The sequence below is a fragment of the Chiloscyllium punctatum genome, chromosome 30 (genome assembly GCF_047496795.1).
Source record: "Chiloscyllium punctatum isolate Juve2018m chromosome 30, sChiPun1.3, whole genome shotgun sequence".
Classification (NCBI taxonomy): domain Eukaryota; kingdom Metazoa; phylum Chordata; class Chondrichthyes; order Orectolobiformes; family Hemiscylliidae; genus Chiloscyllium; species Chiloscyllium punctatum.
This window is the reverse complement of record NC_092768.1, coordinates 31939111-31961693: the sequence shown is the minus strand read 5'-3', so window position 1 is coordinate 31961693 and position 22583 is coordinate 31939111. Positions and strand designations below refer to the sequence as shown.

Below are 22583 nucleotides of genomic sequence, written 5' to 3'. Positions count from 1 at the left end.
GTGCCGAGCAGGAAGGTCGCTGAGAGTCTCGCACTCCTCAGGGATACGATCGCCTACGTGCAGGACAGAGGGGTGGACACCTTCCTCATCAGCCTGGACCAGGAGAAAGCCTTTGACAGGATATCGCATACATATATGAGGGATGTCCTCTCCAAAATGGGCTTTGGGGAGGGAATCGGAAATTGGATCAGACTGCTCTACACCAACATTGTCAGTGCAGTCTCAATCAATGGGTGGGAATCAGATAGCTTCCCTGTAAGATCTGGAGTCAGGCAGGGATGCCCCCTCTCACCCGCCTTGTTTGTGTGTTGCATAGAGCCATTTGCCGAATCCATCAGGAAGGATGCGAGCCTGAGAGGGGTGACTATTCCTGGCAGCGGGGGCCTGCAGGTTAAGGCCTCCCTGTACATGGATGACGTCGCTGTTTTCTGCTCGGATCCGCTGTCCGTGCACAGACTCGTGTGCATCTGCGACCAGTTCGAACGGGCCTCGGGGGCCAAGGTAAACCGAGGCAAGAGCGAGGCCATGCTCTTCGGGAACTGGGCCGATCAATCCTCTATCCCCTTCACCGTCAGGACTGACCACCTGAAGGTGCTGGGTATTTGGTTCGGGGGGGCTGGGGCGTGCGCCAAGACCTGGGAGGAGCGGATCAGGAAGATGAGACAGAAACTAGGCAGATGGGGGCAACGGTCGCTCTCCATCGAGGGAAAAACCCTGGTCATCAGGTGTGAGGTACTCACAGTATTGCTATATGTGGCACAGGTCTGGCCTATCCCCAGGACCTGTGCCGCCGCAGTCACCCGGGCCATCTTCCAATTCATTTGGAGATCAAAGATGGACCGGGTCCGAAGAGACTCTATGTACAAAGACCGGTGCAATGGGGGAAAAAACACGCCCAATGCCACCCTCACCCTGATGGCCACCTTTGTGTGTGGCTGCATCAAGCTGTGCGTGGATCCCCGGTACGCAAACACCAAGTGTCACTACGTACTGAGGTTCTACCTGTCCCCGGTGTTGCGAAGGATGGGCCTGGCCTCGCTGCCGCGGAACGCTCCGAGTAGTTGGACCGTTCCGTATCGCCTGTCCTTCGTGGAGAAATTTGAGGAAAAACACCTTTGACCACAAGTCCATCAGGAAGTGGTCAGCACGTAGCGTCCTTGAGACCCTTCGGGAAAAGGAGAGGGCGGATCCTGTCGAGCGGTTCCCTGAGCAGACTGTCAAAGCCATTTGGCAGAATGCCTCATCGCCAGAACTTTCCAACAAGCACCAAGACGTGGCTTGGCTGATGGTGAGAAGGGCTCTGCCTGTGAGATCCTTTATGCACGCCCGGACTCTCTGCCGCACTGCACGCTGCCCTCGAAGTGGCTGCGGGGGGGGACGAGACTGTCACACACCTCCTTCTGGAATGTGCCTATGCAGAGGAAGTCTGGAGAGGAATGCAGTGGTGCTTGTCGAGGTTCATCCCGAGCAGCGCCGTGACGCGGGACTCCGTGCTCTACGGCCTGTTCCCCGGGACTCACACTGAGATGGACATTAACTGCGCCTGGAGGATCATCAACTCGGTGAAGGACGCTCTCTGGGCGGTCCGAAACCTGTTGATCTTCCAGCTGAAGGAGTTGACCCCGACCGAGTGTTGCAGACTGGCACATTCCAAGGTCCAAGACTACGTGTTGAGGGACGCGCTGAAGCGTGGGGCAGCTGCCGCCAAGGCGCGGTGGTGAAAGACCACCGTGTAAGATCGGCCTGCCTAAAGAAGAACAGGGGGCCCATGCGGACGTTTTTTTGGGCTCTGCTGATGCCTCAGCCAAATATATGTACAAGATTGAGAAATGCACAGGATTGTAAATGACAAGCATAAATTTGAATCTGTGTTTGTAAATGTGTACATATGTATGGCATGATCAAATGTACAGACCATCAAATCTTTTATGAATAAAGTATATTTTTGAAATAAAAAAAAATAAAATCACACCTTCATCCCCCTCAATGAGGCTGTGGGATTTTCCAAGGTGAACATGGGCAACCAGGGGGAGCAGACCACACGTTCAACCGGTGCAGGACTTTGTAATGTTAAGACATGCAATGTATATAACTATGAACAACATGGGAAAATTGTACAAGTACCATAGATTTATTTACATGAATAAAGTATATTTTGAACTAAAAAAAAGATATCGTCCAGGATTTCTGCAGCGGACGTGTACTGCCTGCAGGATTTCCCTGGGGCAGGCTACTTTGATGTGACCTTCAGAAGCGTGAAGCAGTGTGAACAGCTCATGAAGGTCTTCAAGGAGAAGGAAGGGGAGCCGCTGTTTTCCATCTTGTCAGCGACCCCATTGTGTGTGCTTCCTGCACAGAGGAATCGGGTTGTTACAATCCACATGTACAACCCCTATGTTCCAGCGGCTGATGTCCTGACCTTCCTGGGAAGGTATGTCCAAGTTGAGGGAGAAGCCACTGATGTGATCGACCCCTTTGGGATCTGGACCAGTAAGCGGCAGGTCTGGGTAACTCTGAGGGCCGATGACAGTGGGAACGTCCTCCACCCACCCTCGAGCTTCGCAATTGGAGGGAGCAGAGGCTACCTGACATATGCAGGGCAGCCGAAAGTGTGCCGAACCTGCGGGAAGTCGGGACACGTGGCGGCGGATTGCAAAGTGACCATCTGCAGGAACTGCAAACAGGAGGGTCACTTGACTAAGGACTGTCAGGAAGAAAAGAGCTGCAACCTGTGCGGAGAGGCAGGCCACATGTATAAGACGTGTCCAAGATGGGGGGGGGGGGGGGGGCCCACTTACGCACAGATGGCTGGAGGTGGCAATGTGACCTGTGGACCCCCAAAGACCAGTAAGGTCCACCCAGACAGCAGGGAAACAGAGTCTGGTGGCACCCAGAAAGAAGAACAGGCTGGAGTGGAGCAGGCGGCAGCCAGCGGGGAGACACAGCAGCTGATCCTAGCTCTAGCTGGGCAGATGGAAGAAATGGAGGAGGAGGTAATCAAGCAGGCAGAGGAGTGGATACCTGTTAAAAACAGGAAGAGGAAATCTTGCCAGGCTCCCAAAGCCCCCCAGCAAAAGGGGAAAAGACAGCTGCACGAGGGAGGGACGGCCAGCTCTTTGGAGGGGGAAGATGGACGCACAGAAGGTCATCACCACCAGAAGAAGAGACAGCCGTCGGTAAAGAGGAGGGCATTTCCTCCCAACCAGGAAACAACGGACCCCCCAAAGTCCACCCTCCACCCAGTGAGAACCAAGAGGTACCCACTGCCCCACAACTACAGGCAACCGAGAGCTGTGATCCTCTGACAGTCCCATTGTCAGACACAGAACTGAACAGTGAGGACCCTTGCCTTGGCTCAATGACACCAGAGCGGGTAAATGACCCCAATGAGGAGCTGGATAGCTACCTCAGCCCAGCGAAGGTCCAGCAGTTCGTGCTTACCTTGGGGATGTAGACAGCCACCCCAGAGACAGGATAGTCAAATGGACAATGGTAACCCCATAAACTGGGGGTTAAAGAAGTTGCATTTGCTTTCATATAACAGGGCACCCACTCAGTAGGTGGGTTCCGCTGAAGCCACAGCCAAATACCAAGAGACTGGATAGTTAATAAAGGTAACTGTTAATAGGATAACTGTGAATTCGATTAATTCAATTTGTTCTTTGTAATGTTAAGACATGCAATGTATATAACTATGAACGACATGGTAAATTGTACAAGTACCAAAGATTTATTTACATGAATAAAGTATATTTTGAAATAAAAAAAGGTGGCGCTCCCAGGATGAGGCTATCCCATTGCACTTTGGGTGTGCTGACGCCTACGATGTCCCCAAATGTGGGATACTCGACTGCAAAATTTGTGGTAGTGGGGGACTGCGTTCGCGCTCTCCCCTGATTTACAAACTAATTACAGAATCTGAATTGCACCTTTTCCGTAGGCAGTGCTGTTATACTGCAACTTGCCTTCTCACGACTCCGTTAACGCTCAGGTTTGCCCGGGCAGTCTTTGGAATACCTTTCTTCCCTCTCCAAGCAAGATCCGTCCTAACTTTAAAACCGTTAGGCGGCCCCCATACCTCTGCTGCAGATGTCACCATTTCCCTCTATTTCCTCACGATATCTCTCAACATCCTGCTTAAACACCTTCCCTCTTAACTGCTCTCAGTCACCATCTGCTCCATGTCTTACCACCGTTTGCTTCTTCGTCAACCTACCAAGCAAGGGCACCAACACCCTGAGCTACAAAGTGCAAAATCCAGGCCACCTCATGCCTGGGGGGAGCAATGCCTCATCTTTCGCATTCAGACCCTCCAACCACACAGCATTAATGTTGACTTCACCCGTTTCCTCATCTTCCACCCCCCACCTCATCTCAGACCCAACCCTCCATTTGACTTGTCCCACCTGTCCATTTTCCAACCCCCACCTCATCTCTTTTATCTCCAAGATTTCATACAAGGTTCCAGAAACTTCCTCACGTGCCTCCTTTCGCGTTCTGGGATATTTCCCCATCAGATCCGGGGGACTTGTCCACCTTAATGATTTTTAAATAAAGGCCCCCAACCCCACCTCTTGTTTAATGTTGAAATGCCCGGAGTACCAACATACCTGTCCCTAAACTCCCCACCCACCTTGCCCTTCTGCTTTGTGAATACTGATGCAAAGTATTCGCTCCCAACATCACCCACTGCCACCAGCTCCACACACAGATTTAGGTTCTACTGTGTCACGTGTACTCAAGTACAGGAGTACGGTGGATAGTATATAATGTCGCCACACACGGGGTCACCTTCCAAATAAACTGTAGCACTAACTATTAAACGAAAAACACCACCCAACACCAGGTTATAGTCCAACAGGGTTTATTTGGAAATACAAGCTTTCGGAGCACTGCTTCTTCAGGTGGTTGTAGAGATTGAATACACAGAATTTGTACCAAAAACACCGGCGTCTCCAAATCATCACCGAACATAGTTCGAGGCTGGGGATCAGCCCTTGATCGCGGATGAGGATCAGCCGTTGATTGGAGAGTTGAGTCTTTCACACCCAGAGCCAGATCCCAGGCAGGGATCAGCAAACAATCTGGCGCCTTCGGTGACCTGTGGGGAAAGGAAACAAAGTGGTTAAGGTTTCAGCTTGCATCTGGACAGCATTATCACGGCCGCACTGCTCGAGTAACGAACGTAACTAACCTCAGTCATAACAGAAAAGTCAACCTTTCCCCAGCACCGCCTCCGTCAGACACACTTGGGAAAGGGACAGCACCAGGTTAAGGAAAAGGAAGGTAAAAGAAAACATCCATTAATCTCGAATTGAAGTCAAAGTTGTAGTGACTCTGAAATAACCAAATAAGATAGCTTACCTCGAACTCTGTCCCCACCAACCACGAGTAGCCAGACCTGTGGAAAACATTCGGCCCCTCGCTGAGCTCCAACATGTCCTGCTGGAACGAAGAACTGCAGCCGCTGGAAACCTGAAACAGAAAAGTCTGGAGAAGGGAACAGAAAAGAGTGTAGTTCAGTTGGAGACTCCCGACTCGAAACCGGTTACTTTCTGAGCTAACCTTTCAAAAAACATGAGGAAGGAAGATGGAAGAGAATGGTAGAAGATAGGGTAGAAGTAGAGGGAAAGAATGAAGGTAATCCATACAGGCTGGATCCCAGCTGAGACTAGCAGAGGAGTGATTTCAGTGGGAAAGCCACAGCAAATCCTCCTGAGCTGAGTCTCCAGATGCAGATATTGACGTGTTGAGCAGCTGGATTTCGTCCAAGTGAAGAGAAGAGAGCGCTGAGCTTGGGTAAAGCCTTTGCTTGATGCAGCCGCCCGAGTGGTTGGTCTCCTCGAAGAGTCCCAACAGGCAAAGTCTGGCTGGCTTCTTACAGGACCATGAGGGCCGAGCTCTGGAAGCGCAGGTGGGTCTTGAAGCCCTGGGCGATGTCCCGTCGCAGGCGCTGGAAGGGCAGCTTGCGGATCAGCAGCTCGATGGGGTTCTGGTAGCGGCGGATCTCTGGCAGTCCCACGGTCCTTTCCCCTCCCAGTGAACTTCAGCGCCGTCTGCTTCGTCCTCGCCGCCCACTCTCATCCCCTCCCGTCCACTCTCGCCCATCCCCACCCACTCTCGCCCATCCCCACCCACTCTCGCCCATCCCCTCTCGCCCATCCCCTCCCGTCCACTCTCGCCCATCCCCTCTCACCCAGTCTCGCCCATCCCCACCCAGTCTCTCTCCCTCCCGCCCACTCTCTCTCGTTTCCCCGCCCAGTCTCTCCCATCCCCTCCCGTTTTCCCGCCCAGTCTCTCCCATCCCCTCCCAGTCGCTCCGGTTTTCCCGCCCAGTCTCTCTCCTCTTCCCGCCCAGTGTCTCACTTCCACCGCCCCTCCTTTTATAGAGTTCTGAGCCGCTGGCGGCTGGCGCCCGGCGTTTTGTGATTGGTCCAGTAAAGCCCGCGTCTGATTGGCGCATAAAGCACCCCCGCTGATCTCACTGATTGGTTGATATTGCGCTTTGTGATTGGACGGTTTGACAATCCGGGAACAATCACCCCCATATTTGGGAAACCCTGTGTTGCTGGACAGAATTGCCTTATTAGGTTATGATGCTCGTGTTCAGCACAGGGTGCTGTTGTTTTGAGCGCAAAACTTTGTTTCTATTTTGTATGCTTTGTTCATACAAATCTTTGTTAGATTCACAGCTGATGGTGCCATTCACATTCAGAGAACAGGTTCAGTCATGGATATCACTGGATTAAATGCCCATCCTCTTGGCTTCAGCTTGGGTCACTCAGCACATCGTCCTGGACCTTGGAATGTGCCAGTTTGCAACACTCAGTCAGGGGCTGGTAGATTTGTCATAACCAAAGCAGTCATTTTGTCACATGCTAAAAGTCTGGAAACCATTTTGAATCTTATGTTAGTGTCTGTCTGTCATACGTTCCCTGGCTCAGTGAGGTGGTTGAACTTGCAGCTGCACAAATACCTAACAGTGAAGTCTTTCCCACCTCTTCCTTTACAAGAACCTCTTGTATACAGACACTTGCTTATCAGCTACTAACCAACACTGTCCAGACACTATGTGACTGAGGCTAGTGACTGGGCAAAGTGCCTGAACTCGCCTTATTCTGCAATTAACAGTTGATGCTGCTAGATTAGCAGGACGCATGATGTGGTCTTGGGCTGGGATGAACAAAGTTAAAAATCACACAACACCAGGTTCTGGTGCAAGAGGTTTACTTAGATCACTAGCTTTCAGAGTGCTGCTCCATCATCAGGTTGCTGTGGAGAGTAGGACCAAGACACATAATTTATCGTGAAAGATTACAGTGTCATGCAACTGAAATGATATATTGAACAAACCTGGATTGTTGTTAAGTCTTTCATCATTTAGAATATTTTGATTCATTAATATGTAAATCCCAGAACTTCTTTTAAGTCACCTTTTCAAGACAACTTAAGGTTTCATAACAAATTGTGACAACTCAACTCAGACAATGCATTCAAGGTGTGAGGTTAGAGTCTGTCTGTATCCCGACCTTTCCTGAAGAAGGGCTTATGCCCGAAATGTCGATTCTCCTGCTCCTCGGATGCTGCCTGACTTGCTGTGCTTTTCCAGCACCACACTCTCGACTCTGATCTCCAGCATCTGCAGTCCTCACTTTCTCCCACATTTCCTAATTTTGAGTCAGACTGGTTCTATTTCCAAAGTGGAATTTACAAAATGTTACATATATTGACTGCCTACAGATTATGCATTTTGTGAGCAAAATAGAATGTGAGAGGGTGTGAGTATGGGAGGTGTATGTTTGTGTGTATGAGAGAGAGCTTGTGTGTAAGAGAGGATCTGCATGACTGTGTGAGTATGTAAGAGTGTTTGTGTAAATGTGAGAGAGTGTGTATCGTGTAGTGGGGTCACCTGTGGCCCAGGTTGAAGCCATTCCCATGGGTACCGAACTTAGTTACCAGCCTCTGCGAGGCCACTCTGAGTTGTTGTATATCCCAAAGTCCTCCTTGGAGGATGTTCACTCGATGATCTGAGGCCAAAATTCCCTGACCGCTGAAGTGTTCCCCGACTGGGAGCGAACACCCCTGCCTGGTGATTGCTGTGTGGTGTCATCTGTTGTTGTAGTGTCTGCTTGGTCTCACCAATGAACCATACCTCGGGGCATCCTTGCCTGCAGTGTATGAGGTAGACAGCGCTGGCCGAGACAAAGATTGTGATACAGCCAGACCTGCTACGTACACGGTGCATGATGTCCCCACGTATAATGGTGGTATCTGACATGTCTTGCAGGGTTGCCATGATAGGGCTGTACAGTATTGTGGTCGATGTTATCCTGCATGCTGGGCAGTTTGCTGTGAATAATGGTCTGTTTAAGGTTTGGCAGTTGTCTAAAGGTGAGAAGTGGAGGCGTAGGGAAGGTCTTGGCGATAACGTGTTGCAAGCTGTGAAGAACATGGTGTCGTTTTCACCAGCCTGAAAAAGAAGCCCTTAACTCCACTCCTTGTTTCTTGCCCAATAGTCAATTCTGTAGCCAGGTCAAAATGCGTCAATGTGATCACCCTAACCAAGCCCAACCCCTACCTACCCTATAACCCTGCATTTCCCAGTGGCAGTGCACCCTAACCTGCACATGTTCGGACTGTGAGAGGAAACCCACACAGACACAGGGCGAAGGTACAAGCTGCACACAGACAGTTGCCCGAGGGTGGAACCGAACCTGGATTCCTGGCGCTGTGAGGCTACAGAGCTAACCACTGAGCCACCCTACCACCCGGGTTTCTAGATCATTGATTCAGGTTAAGGAGCTGCCACAGACAGGAAATGATGTCAAGCTCGGAGTTTTTAACAAATGGGCATCTTTAAATTTGGGGAGGAACTGGGCGTGCAGAAACCATTCCTGTTTTTTGGATAACTCCAGAGGAAACCCTGACAATTGTTGCATGGGAATGAGCATGGAACTTTGGAGGATTGGTTTCCATGTCGTGTTGCAGGTAGGGATTCCCCACAGAATGGAGCGTTTGAAGCAGTCTCCATCCATCATTTTGACAGAAAGTTTGATCCATTCGTGACATAAAAGGGAAAAAGAGCGTGGCTTGTTGGGGAGGCAATGGGATATTGGGACTAACCACAGCTCAGGAGATATTCTGAGGCGCAGGTTCCAATCCCCTTGTGACAGATGCTGGAATTTGAATCCTCAAAAAAAAAATCAGGAATTAGATGTCCTTAAAGGTTAGATTTTGAAGTATCATTGGTAAAAGGGATTATGGTGGTAGTGCGAGTAAATGGTAACTGTTCAATCAGCCATGGCTACATTAAATGGCGGGATAAATGGTCTGCTGTCCCTGTGTTCCTGGAGTTGAGAGGTGGTAATCAAAACAGGAGCAGGTTTGTGAGGTGTACTGATAATAACGTAGGAGAATGTGAGGACTGCAGATGCTGGAGAGTCAGAGTTGAAGAGTGTGGTGCTGGAAAAGTACTGCCGGTCAGGCAGCATCCGAGGGGCAGGAGAGTCGACGTTTCAGGCATAAGCACTTCATGAGGAAGGGCTTTTCCCTTGTTTTTGTGCTGGAACTTCAACTGGCCCTAATGTGCAGTGCAGGGGCTACTCCAGCAGAGGGAGGCAGTGATCCATCTGCTGGGGTCTGTGGAGCTGACCGTTTTCCAGCATTAAGGAAGATATTCACCCCAGCTGCCTGCACAGTTACAATGCTCCCCTCACAAGGTAGCAACAAGAGTAGACCATTCAGCCTGTAGATTCTGCCCCACCGCTCATTTAGGTCATGGCTTTACATCATTTCTCTCAATGATGTGGATGTGAATTTAGGAGATATGGTTAGTAAGTTTGCAGATGATGCCAAAATTGATGGTACAGGGCATCTTTCTCTCTCTCCCTCCCCTGGTTTACAAGATTTGGGCTGACAAGTGACAAGTAACATTCACACCACACAATTGCCAGACTATGACCGTCACCAATGTGAGACAATCTAACCATGCCCTTTCACATTCAATGGTATCACCCTCACTGAATCCCCCACTATCAACATCCTGGGGGTTATCATTGACCAGACACTCAACTGGACTTACCACATAAACACAGCGGCTACAAGAACAGGTCAGAGGCTAGGAATATTCTGGCGAGTAATGCATCTCTTGAGTCCCCAAAGCCTGTCCACCACCTACAAAGTGCAAGTCAGGAGTGTGATGGAATACTCCCCACTTGCCTGGATGGGTGCAGCTCCAACAACACTCAAGAAGCTTGACACCATCCAGGACAAAGCAGCCCCGCCTTGTTTGGCACCACATCCACAAGCATCCACTTCCTCCACCACCAATGCTCAGTAGCAGTAGTGTGTACTATCTACAAGATAGAACATAGAACATTACAGTGCAGTACAGGCCCTTCAGCCCTCGATGTTGCACCAACCTGTCATACCAATCTGAAGCCCATCTAAGCTACAGTATTCCATGTACGTCCATATGCTTGTCCAATGACGACTTAAATGTACTTGGCCCAACAAGTCCACACTGACCCTCTAAAGAGTAACCCAGCCAGACCCATTTCCCTCTGACTAATGCACCTAACACTATGGGCAATTTAGAATGGCCAATTAACCTGACCTGCACAGTCTTGGACTGTGGGAGGAAACCGGAGTACCTGGAGGAAAGTAGGCAGACACAGAGAGAATGTGCAAACTACACACAGACAGTCGCCCACGGCTGGAATTGAACCTGGGTCCCTGGTGTTGTGAGGCAGCAGTGCTAACCACTGAGCCACTGTGTTACCCTCATGGGTCTAGGTAGGATGCTGTTCGGAGGGTTGGTGTAGACCTGTTGGGCTGAATGGCCTGTTCCCACACTGTGGAGATATATCGCCGTTCCTTCACTGTCACTAGGTCAAAATCCTGGAATTCCTTCCCTAAGGGCATTGAGGGTCAACCCACAGCAGGTGGGCAGCAGTGATTCAAGAAGGCAGCTCACCACCATCTTCAGAAGGGGGTAACTAGGGACGGGGAGTGAATGCTGGGCCCAGACAGCGATGCCCATATCCCATGAGAGAATGAAGTAAAATTGAGACTAAGAGGTATCCAATTTAAAAGAGTAATAAGGAGGAAGTGTTGTGAATTGATCAGCCCAGAGTCTGGTGGATGCCAGGACATTGATTAAAGTTAAGGAGGAGATAGACAGATTTTTAATTAGCGATGGTTGAAGGGATATGGAGAGTGAGAAGGAAAGTGGGGTTGAAGCTGAGATGAGATTAGCTTTCATCATATTAAATGGTGGAGCAGGCTCAAGGGGTTCAACTGGTCAGTTCTGCTCCCACCTCTTGAGTTCTGACATTGTGATGTAAGTGAGATGCTTCAGCAATAGTAGTAGAAGGTGACATGGAAGAGAGAGGGAGAGAGAGAGAGAGTGGGGTGGCACAGTTACTCAGTGGTTAGCACCAAAGCCTCACCGTGCTAGTGGCCCTGGTTCAATCCCATCTGTAAGCAACTGTCTGTGTTGAGTTTGCACATTCTCCCTGTGTCTGTGTGTGCTCTGGTTTCCTCCCACCATCCAAAAATGTGCAGGTTAGGTGGATTGGCCACAGTAAATTGCCCCATAGTGTCCTGGGATGTGCAGGTTAGGGTGGAATGGCCCACATACAGGCTAGGTGCATTGGCCATGAGGAGGGCTGGATTAGGGTCAAGGATGGGTGTGGGTGGGATGCCCTTTGGGAAGGTTGGTGTGGACCTGTTGGGCCAAATGGCCCTTTTGCACATTTGTGTGGATTCTATCTCTTCCCTAAATGCGCAAAGATTAATCCTGGTCTGCCCCATTCCCGGGGATGCTGCGAGTTGCGAGCAGAGATCTGTTTAAGTGACAGACCCAGGGATACAAAGGTGTTCAAAAAGGCAGTATGAATTCTCGATCATGTGACCTCTCAGTGTTATATACATGAGCCTGTGCAACAAAGAAAAAGTACAAACCTGCCCATCTCCATGCTCTGACTCAAAACAGCAAGCGACCAGCCACCAGTCCAGGCCCCACACTCTGGGCAGTGAGAGGCATTGAGTGATATAGTTGGAATGCATCAACTGAGCCCTTTACAAAGCAGACTCAGGGATAGGTCTGCAGAACTGTCTGCCCCAGGCTGGGACTAGCCCGTATACAAAACAAGTAGTGGCTCTGTTTTGGTGTCCAACAAGAAACAATTTTCCTTTCCAGCTGTGATTCCTCAATTATTACAGAGAGCAAAATGGGCTGTCGCAGATTAACAGTTCACTTCAGTGTAGGTGTTGGAGGTCATGTTGTAGTTGTACAGGACATTGGTTTGGTCGCTTTTGGAATATTGCGTTCAGTTCTGGTCTCCCTGCTGTAGGAAGGACGTTGTGAAACTTGAAAAGGTTCAGAGGGATATAGGTCAAATGCTGACAAAAGGGAGTTGATTAATTTAGGATATCTGGTCAGCATGGAGGAGTTAGACTGAAGGGTCTGTTTCCATGCTGTACATCTCCGAGACTCGATGACCTTGTACACATTACATCTTGTTATGAATCACTGGGGTAGCTGTTAGTCAAGCCTCTTTGTTCCCAGTGTCATTAGGAACATTAACAATTTCAAGAAGTATTCCCCAGTTTCCCCGAATTTCTGATAGAAATCACAGACCAGGTTTCTGCATTGAACCAGAATCAATATTTATTACAAGAAATTAGTCTCTAACGTCAGGTAACCTTGATGTGGAGGAGCTGGTGTTGGACTGGGGTAGACCAAGTTAAAAACCACACGACACTTGGTTATAGTCCAACAAGTTTATTTGGAAACACTAGCTTACTTCCAAATAAGCCTTTTGGACTATAACCTGGTATTGTGCAATTTTTAACTTCAGATAATCAGTTAGAAACCACCGGCATATAATTACTAACTTCTAATCCCCTTCGAAACTCCCCTGTCACACACATACACCCACAGACAAATGACAGGGTAAAACAGATTATGATCATAGGAAAGATTGGAAAGACAGTTCAATAGTATTCATTCCCAGATTCTGTTGTCGAAATGATCTCATAGAGTCATAGAGATGTACAGCATGGAAACAGACCCTTTGGTCCATGCAGACCAGATATCCCAACCCAATCTAGTCCCACCTTCCAGCACCCAGCCCATATCCCTCCAAATCCTTCCTATTCATATACCCATCCAAATGCCTCTTACATGTTGCAATTGTACCAGCCTCCACCACTTCCTCTGGCAGCTCATTCCATACACGTACCACCCTCTGTGTGAAAAAGTTACCCCTTAGGTCTCTTTTATATCTTTCCCCTCTCACCCTAAACCTATGCCCTCTAGTTCTGGACTCACCTGCCCCAGGGAAAAGACTTTGTCTATTTACCCTCTCCATGCCCATCTGGATTTTTTAAACATTTACAAGGTCACCCCTCAACTTCTGACACTCCAGGGAAAACAGCCCCAGCCTGTTCAACCTCTCCCTACAACTCAAAACCTCCAACCCTGGCAACATCCTTGTAAATCTTTTCTGAACCCTTTCAAGTTTCACAACATCTTTCCAATAGGAAGGAGACCAGAATTGCACGCGATATTCCAACTGTGGCCTAACCAATGTCCTGTACAGCTGCAACATGACCTCCCAGCTCCTGTACTCAATTCTCTGACCAATAAAAGAAAGCATACCAAACGCCTTCTTCACTATTCTATCTACCTGTGACTTCACTTTCAAAGAGCTATGAACCTGCACTCCAAGGTCTTTGTTCAGCAACACTCTCTAGGACCTTACCTTTAAGTGTATAAGTCCTTCTGCTGGCCAGTATGTTGCAGGGCTCCTTACTCTGAATACTTGCAGAGGCAGCAGATGGCTGGTATCACATAAAAAATGCCTCTGATTTATCAGTAACAAGCCAAAACTTACAACTATTGCTGCAGGAAAGATAAGACCATAAGACATGGAGCAGAAATTAGGCCATTCAGCCCATCAAGTCTGCTCTACCATTCAGTCATGTCTGATAAAGTTCGCAATGCCATTCTCCCATTTTCTCCCTATAACCCTTGATCCCCATGATACTCAAACTGCTTTTCATCAGGTTTACAGTGTGCTTTGACTGCAGTGAACAGAGAGACAACTCCTGAGCTGAGGAAGTACTGTACTCCCCTCTTTTTCTTTGAAATTTGTTCCCAGCTTCAGGCTTTCCAGAGACCTGAGAACCAATCACTCAGTTGTTGCCAGGCAGAACAGTCTCTGTGTGGGAGAAGGGAATACCATTTTGCCTACTGTCCACTTCCTTACAGAAAACATGTTTGGCTCTCGCGAAAGAGGGCCTACCCACAATGCCACTGGTACCTCAAATTAGCTACACTCAGGAACTAACAGTAAAAGAGCCAAGACCTGAGCCATTACCTAATTGGAGGAACATGTTATCTAAACAACCAGCTAATGGGATTCTCGACTTCAGACTGGCACTGCACCTTCAGAATCCACAAAGGCTCTCTCTGTCTCCCCAGGAGTCCAGCTGACACAATGTCCCCACAGACTACATGATCAGGGTATTCCATATGGATGGCCACTGTCCTATGGAACTATTGTGAACAGGATGTGACCCCTTACAGTCTCATTGCCTTTAGATTAGCTAACCTCCTGTGGGCAATGTTTACTTGACAGATAGTGCTGGACACGCAGCATTGATTCAACAATGTCAAACCTATCAACTGTAATCAGAACGGTATTGTCCTGTAATTAACTTTTTTTTATTTCAAAAATATACTTTATTCAAAAAATAATTTGATGGTCTGCACAGTTGGTCATGCCTTACATATGTAAATATTTGCACACAGAGATCAGAATTTATCATTTTTATAAACAGATCTGTACGTTTAACAATCATATGCCCATATATTAAGCTGAGGCATCAGCGGAGTCCAAATGACTGCGTGGGCCCCCTGTTCTTCTTTAGGCAGGCCGATCTTACACGGTGGTCTTTCCCCACCGCGCCTTGGCGGCAGCTGCCCCAAGCTTCAGCTCGTCCCTCAACACGTAGTCCTGGACCTTGGAATGTGCCAGTCTGCAACACTCGGTCGGGGTCAACTCCTTCAGCTGGAAGATCAACAGGTTTCGGACCGCCCAGAGAGCGTCCTTCACCGAGTTGATGATCCTCCAGGCGCAGTTAATGTTCGTCTCGGTGTGAGTCCCGGGGAACAGGCCGTAGAGCACGGAGTCCCGCGTCACGGCGCTGCTCGGGACGAACCTCGACAAGCACCACTGCATTCCTCTCCAGACTTCCTCTGCATAGGCACATTCCAGAAGGAGGTGTGTGACAGTCTCGTCCCCCCCGCAGCCACTTCGAGGGCAGCGTGCGGTGCGGCAGAGAGTCCGGGCGTGCATAAAGGATCTCACAGGCAGAGCCCTTCTCACCACCAGCCAAGCCACGTCTTGGTGCTTGTTGGAAAGTTCTGGCGATGAGGCATTCTGCCAAATGGCTTTGACAGTCTGCTCAGGGAACCGCTCGACAGGATCCGCCCTCTCCTTTTCCCGAAGGGTCTCAAGGACGCTACGTGCTGACCACTTCCTGATGGACTTGTGGTCAAAGGTGTTTTTCCTCATAAATTTCTCCACGAAGGACAGGTGATACGGAACGGTCCAACTACTCGGAGCGTTCCGCGGCAGCGAGGCCAGGCCCATCCTTCGCAACACCGGGGACAGGTAGAACCTCAGTACGTAGTGACACTTGGTGTTTGCGTACCGGGGATCCACGCACAGCTTGATGCAGCCACACACAAAGGTGGCCATCAGGGTGAGGGTGGCATTGGGCGTGTTTTTTCCCCCATTGCACCGGTCTTTGTACATTGAGTCTCTTCGGACCCGGTCCATCTTTGATCTCCAAATGAATTGGAAGATGGCCCGGGTGACTGCGGCGGCACAGGTCCTGGGGATAGGCCAGACCTGTGCCACATATAGCAATACTGAGAGGACCTCACACCTGATGACCAGGTTTTTTCCCGCGATGGAGAGCGACCGTTGCCCCCATCTGCCTAGTTTCTGTCTCATCTTCCTGATCCGCTCCTCCCAGGTCTTGGCGCACGCCCCAGCCCCCCCGAACCAAATACCCAGCACCTTCAGGTGGTCAGTCCTGACGGTGAAGGGGATAGAGGATTGGTCGGCCCAGTTCCCGAAGAGCATGGCCTCGCTCTTGCCTCGGTTTACCTTGGCCCCCGAGGCCCGTTCGAACTGGTCGCAGATGCACACGAGTCTGTGCACGGACAGCGGATCCGAGCAGAAAACAGCGACGTCATCCATGTACAGGGAGGCCTTAACCTGCAGGCCCCCGCTGCCAGGAATAGTCACCCCCCTCAGGCTCGCATCCTTCCTGATGGATTCGGCAAATGGCTCTATGCAACACACAAACAAGGCGGGTGAGAGGGGGCATCCCTGCCTGACTCCAGATCTTACAGGGAAGCTATCTGATTCCCACCCATTGATTGAGACTGCACTGACAATGTTGGTGTAGAGCAGTCTGATCCAATTTCCGATTCCCTCCCCAAAGCCCATTTTGGAGAGGACATCCCTCATATATGTATGCGATATCCTGTCAAAGGCTTTCTCCTGGTCCAGGCTGATGAGGCATGTGTCCACCCCCCTGTCCTGCACGTAGGCGATCGTATCCCTGAGGAGTGCGAGACTCTCAGAGATCTTCCTGCCCGGTACAGCACAGGTTTGGTCCGGGTGGATCACCGATCCCAGAGCAGACCTGACCCGGTTGGCGATGACCTTTGACAGGATTTTGTAGTCTGCATTTAACAGTGAGATCGGTCTCCAATTTCTAATTTCCTCCCTCTCCCCCTTCCGCTTGTCGACGAGGGTGATGATGCCTTTCCTCATAGATTCACTCATGGTACCTGCCCGGAGCATACTGACATACACCTCCAGCAGGTCCTGGCCGATCAGGTCCCAAAGAGCGGAATAAACCTCGACCGGTAGGCCGTCGCTTCCGGGAGTTTTATTCTTTTCGAAGGACTCGAGGGCCTTGGTCAGTTCATCCAGAGATAGCGGCTGGTCCAGCCTCTCTCGTGTTCCGTCATCTAGGACCTCCGTGATAGAGGACAGGAACGACTGGGAGGCCGCGCTGTCGGTCGGCTTCGAGTCATACAGGCTGGCGTAGAAGGATTTGCTGATCCTCATGACGTCAGCCTGAGATGACGTTACCGAGCCATCTTCTTTCTTCAGGCTGCTGAGCACGGAGCTCTCTTTGTGCACCTTCTGGAAGAAGAAACGTGAGCACGTCTCGTCCTGCTCCACCGAGCGGACCCTGGACCGGAAGATTATCCTGGAGGCCTCCGAGGCGAAGAGCGAGGCTTGCTGGCCCTTCACCTCCTTGAGGTCCTCCGTGACATCCACCCCCATCGTCTGCAGCAGGAGCAGGTTCTGCATACTTTCCTGGAGCTGGGACAGTTTTCCCCGCCTCTCTCTCGCCTCCTGGACACCTTTGAGGATAAAGAACCTCTTGATGTTCCCTTTTACCGTTTCCCACCAGTCCGCTGGAGACTCAAAGAGGGGCTTCACGGTTCTCCAACCTGCGTAATCCCTCTTGAGCTCTTCGATGTTTCCCGGGGTCAACAGCTTAGTGTTCAGTTTCCACGTTCCCTTGCCCGCCCGCTGTTCGTCCTGTAGGTGACAGTCGGCCAGCAGGAGGCAGTGGTCAGAGAAGAACACCGGCTTGACGTCGGTGGATCTGACCGAGAGCGTTCGGGACACAAACAGGTAATCTATCCTTGAGCGGATAGACCCGTCTGCCCGTGACCAGGTGTATCTACGCTGCGCTCCGTCTGCAGGGGCGCTGAAGACGTCGTGCAGCTTGGCGTCTTTGACCGTTTCCATCAGGGCCCTGGACGTAGCGTCCGGTTTACTGTCCCCCCCGCCGGATCGTCCATCAGCATCAATGATGCAGTTGAAGTCTCCGGCCAGAATGACCGGCCTGGACGTAGCCAGCAGCAGTGGAAGCTGTTGCAGGACGGCCAACCGTTCACTCTTACCCACTGGGGCGTACACGTTGATTAGTCTCACGGGAGCGTTTCTGTATTTGACGTCCACGACGAGGAGGCGCCCGCCCACCACCTCCTTAACCTCGGAGATGGTGAAGTTGCCTCCCCGCAACAGGATACCCAGGCCGGAGGCGCGGCTATCGTTGCCCCCCGACCACACTGACGGCCCGTGGGCCCACAAGCTCGACCATCTCCTGTAACTGCTGAGGTGCGGTATCCCGCACTCCTGCAGAAACAGGACATCGGCTTTGACGTTGGCCAGGAAGGCCAGCGTTGAAACACATCGCGTAGCCGCTTTAATGCTACGCACATTTATGCTGGCAATTTTAAACCCCATTTTAACAGTTTGCGGGGTTACCAGTGTCCATTTTCTTCTGGTCTTGCTCCAGTGGGGTAGCTGCGTGCATCCCCGTGGTGACAGCAAACTGCTGGACCTTCCCAGGGCTGAGGTAGTTGTCCGGCTCCACGCTGGAGTCATTTCCCCGCTCTGGTGTCATCGTGTCAGACCCAGGGTCCGCATCGCCCCGTTCTCCATCTGACATCAGGGCTGTCACTGGGACGCTGCTCCCAGTTCCCTGGAGCTGTGGGCCGGTGGGTACCCCTTGGTTCTCACCGGGTCGGGGGAGGCCTTCACCCATCCCCTCAGAGGGATCGTCTTTTCCTTCTTGGGCGGTGTTGCCCTCCTTTCTCCCCACGGCGCTCTGCCTCTTCCTCCGGAGGCGACCCTTCTTGCGCCCGTCCTCACCCTCGGAGGAGCTGCCTGTATCCTCCTCTTGGAGGTGTCTCTTCCCCCTTCGCTTGGTGGCTTTGGGGCCCTCGAGAGGTTTCCTTTTCCTGTTTTTAACGATAATCCACTGCTCTGCCTCCTTTGATCCCTCCTCTTCCATTTCCTCCGTCTGTCTTGCAGGAGCTTGGGTCGGCTGCTGCATCTCCCCGCTGTCTGCTGCCTGCTCCTCTACAACTTTCCCTTCCTTCTGGGTGCCTCCAGGCACCGTTCCTTTGCTGATTCGCGGTACCTCGTTAGACTTTGTCGGTCCGCGGCTCGTGTTGCCACCTCCGGCCATCTGTGCGTAGGTGGCGGCTCCTCGTCTTGGGCAGGCCTTGTACATGTGGCCCGCCTCCCCGCACAGGTTGCAGCTCTTTTCCTCCCGACAGTCCTTTGTCAAGTGACCCTCCTGTTTGCAGTTCCTGCAGATGGTCACTTTGCAATCCACCGCCACATGTCCCGACTTCCCGCAGGTTCGGCACACTTTGGGCTGCCCTGCATATGTCAGGTAGCCTCTGCTCCCTCCGATTGCGAAGCTCGAGGGTGGGTGGAGGATGTTCCCACTGTCATCGGCCCTCAGAGTTACCTTGACCTGCCTCTTACTGGTCCAGATCCCAAAGGGGTCGATCACATCGGTGGCTTCTCCCTCGACTTGGACGTACCTTCCCAGGAAGGTCAGGACATCAGCCGCTGGAATGTAGGGGTTGTACATATGGATTGTAACAACCCGGTTCCTCTGTGCAGGAAGCACACACAATGGCGTCGCCGACAAGATGGAGAACAGCGGCTCCCCTTCCTTCTCCTTGAAGACCTTCAGGAGCTGTTCGCACTGCTTCACGCTTCTGAAGGTCACATCGAAGTAGCCTGCCCCAGGGAAATTTTTTTTTTTTTATTTCAAAAATATACTTTATTCATAAATGATTTGATGGTCTGTACATTGGATCATGCCATACATATGTCCATATTTACAAACACAGATTCGACTTTATTCTTGTCCTTTACAATCCTGTGCATTTTTTCAATCTTGTATATATACATATATTTGGCTGAGGCATCAGCAGAGCCCAAAAAAACATCTGTATGGGCCCCCTGTTCTTCTTTCGGCAGGCCGATCTTACACAGTGGTCTTTCCCCACCGCGCCTTGGCGGCAGCTGCCCCAAGCTTCAGCGCGTCCCTCAACACGTAGTCTTGGACCTTGGAATGTGCCAGTCTGCAACACTCGGTCGGGGTCAACTCCTTCAGCTGGAAGATCAACAGGTTTCGGACCGCCCAGAGAGCGTCCTTCACCGAGTTGATGATCCTCCAGGCGCAGTTAATGTTCGTCTCGGTGTGAGTCCCGGGGAACAGGCCGTAGAGCACGGAGTCCCGCGTCACGGCGCTGCTCGGGACGAACCTCGACAAGCACCACTGCATTCCTCTCCAGACTTCCTCTGCATAGGCACATTCCAGAAGGAGGTGTGTGACAGTCTCGTCCCCCCCGCAGCCACTTCGAGGGCAGCGTGCGGTGCGGCAGAGAGTCCGGGCGTGCATAAAGGATCTCACAGGCAGAGCCCTTCTCACCACCAGCCAAGCCACGTCTTGGTGCTTGTTGGAAAGTTCTGGCGATGAGGCATTCTGCCAAATGGCTTTGACAGTCTGCTCAGGGAATCGCTCGACAGGATCCGCCCTCTCCTTTTCCCGAAGGGTCTCAAGGACGCTACGTGCTGACCACTTCCTGATGGACTTGTGGTCAAAGGTGTTTTTCCTCATAAATTTCTCCACGAAGGACAGGTGATACGGAACGGTCCAACTACTCGGAGCATTCCGCGGCAGCGAGGCCAGGCCCATCCTTCGCAACACCGGGGACAGGTAGAACCTCAGTACGTAGTGACACTTGGTGTTTGCGTACCGGGGATCCACGCACAGCTTGATGCAGCCACACACAAAGGTGGCCATCAGGGTGAGGGTGGCATTGGGCGTGTTTTTTCCCCCATTGCACCGGTCTTTGTACATTTTTTTTTTTTTTATTTTATTTCAAAAATATACTTTATTCATAAATGATTTGATGGTCTGTACATTGGATCATGCCATACATATGTCAATATTTACAAACACAGATTCGACTTTATTCTTGTCCTTTACAATCCTGTGCATTTTTTCAATCTTGTATATATACATATATTTGGCTGAGGCATCAGCAGAGCCCAAAAAAAAACGTCTGTATGGGCCCCCTGTTCTTCTTTCGGCAGGCCGATCTTACACGGTGGTCTTTCCCCACCGCGCCTTGGCGGCAGCTGCCCCAAGCTTCAGCGCGTCCCTCAACACGTAGTCTTGGACCTTGGAATGTGCCAGTCTGCAACACTCGGTCGGGGTCAACTCCTTCAGCTGGAAGATCAACAGGTTTCGGACCGCCCAGAGAGCGTCCTTCACCGAGTTGATGATCCTCCAGGCGCAGTTAATGTTCGTCTCGGTGTGAGTCCCGGGGAACAGGCCGTAGAGCACGGAGTCCCGCGTCACGGCGCTGCTCGGGACGAACCTCGACAAGCACCACTGCATTCCTCTCCAGACTTCCTCTGCATAGGCACATTCCAGAAGGAGGTGTGTGACAGTCTCGTCCCCCCCGCAGCCACTTCGAGGGCAGCGTGCGGTGCGGCTGAGAGTCCGGGCGTGCATAAAGGATCTCACAGGCAGAGCCCTTCTCACCACCAGCCAAGCCACGTCTTGGTGCTTGTTGGAAAGTTCTGGCGATGAGGCATTCTGCCAAATGGCTTTGACAGTCTGCTCAGGGAACCGCTCGACAGGATCCGCCCTCTCCTTTTCCCGAAGGGTCTCAAGGACGCTACGTGCTGACCACTTCCTGATGGACTTGTGGTCAAAGGTGTTTTTCCTCATAAATTTCTCCACGAAGGACAGGTGATACGGAACGGTCCAACTACTCGGAGCGTTCCGCGGCAGCGAGGCCAGGCCCATCCTTCGCAACACCGGGGACAGGTAGAACCTCAGTACGTAGTGACACTTGGTGTTTGCGTACCGGGGATCCACGCACAGCTTGATGCAGCAACACACAAAGGTGGCCATCAGGGTGAGGGTGGCATTGGGCGTGTTTTTTCCCCCATTGCACCGGTCTTTGTACATAGAGTCTCTTCGGACCCGGTCCATCTTTGATCTCCAAATGAATTGGAAGATGGCCCGGGTGACTGCGGCGGCACAGGTCCTGGGGATAGGCCAGACCTGTGCCACATATAGCAATACTGAGAGTACCTCACACCTGATGACCAGGTTTTTTCCCGCGATGGAGAGCGACCGTTGCCCCCATCTGCCTAGTTTCTGTCTCATCTTCCTGATCCGCTCCTCCCAGGTCTTGGCGCACGCCCCAGCCCCCCCGAACCAAATACCCAGCACCTTCAGGTGGTCAGTCCTGACGGTGAAGGGGATAGAGGATTGGTCGGCCCAGTTCCCGAAGAGCATGGCCTCGCTCTTGCCTCGGTTTACCTTGGCCCCCGAGGCCCGTTCGAACTGGTCGCAGATGCACACGAGTCTGTGCACGGACAGCGGATCCGAGCAGAAAACAGCGACGTCATCCATGTACAGGGAGGCCTTAACCTGCAGGCCCCCGCTGCCAGGAATAGTCACCCCTCTCAGGCTCGCATCCTTCCTGATGGATTCGGCAAATGGCTCTATGCAACACACAAACAAGGCGGGTGAGAGGGGGCATCCCTGCCTGACTCCAGATCTTACAGGGAAGCTATCTGATTCCCACCCATTGATTGAGACTGCACTGACAATGTTGGTGTAGAGCAGTCTGATCCAATTTC

At 51.3% G+C, this 22583-nt stretch overlaps 1 long non-coding RNA gene and 1 other non-coding gene across 2 annotated transcripts; one reads left to right on the top strand and one right to left on the bottom strand.

Annotated features, from left to right (window-relative positions):
- Window positions 1-3730: 3730 nt before the first annotated feature.
- Window positions 3731-3896, top strand: LOC140455764 (U1 spliceosomal RNA). Its single transcript, XR_011953020.1, has one exon. It is a non-coding gene; the product is annotated as a U1 spliceosomal RNA (small nuclear RNA).
- A 951-nt stretch (window positions 3897-4847) lies between these two features.
- LOC140455391 (uncharacterized) lies at window positions 4848-6074 on the bottom strand. The gene is made up of 2 exons (XR_011952829.1): window positions 5365-6074; window positions 4848-5101 (listed from the first exon to the last, which is right to left on the bottom strand). It is a non-coding gene; the product is annotated as an uncharacterized lncRNA (long non-coding RNA).
- Window positions 6075-22583: the final 16509 nt, after the last annotated feature.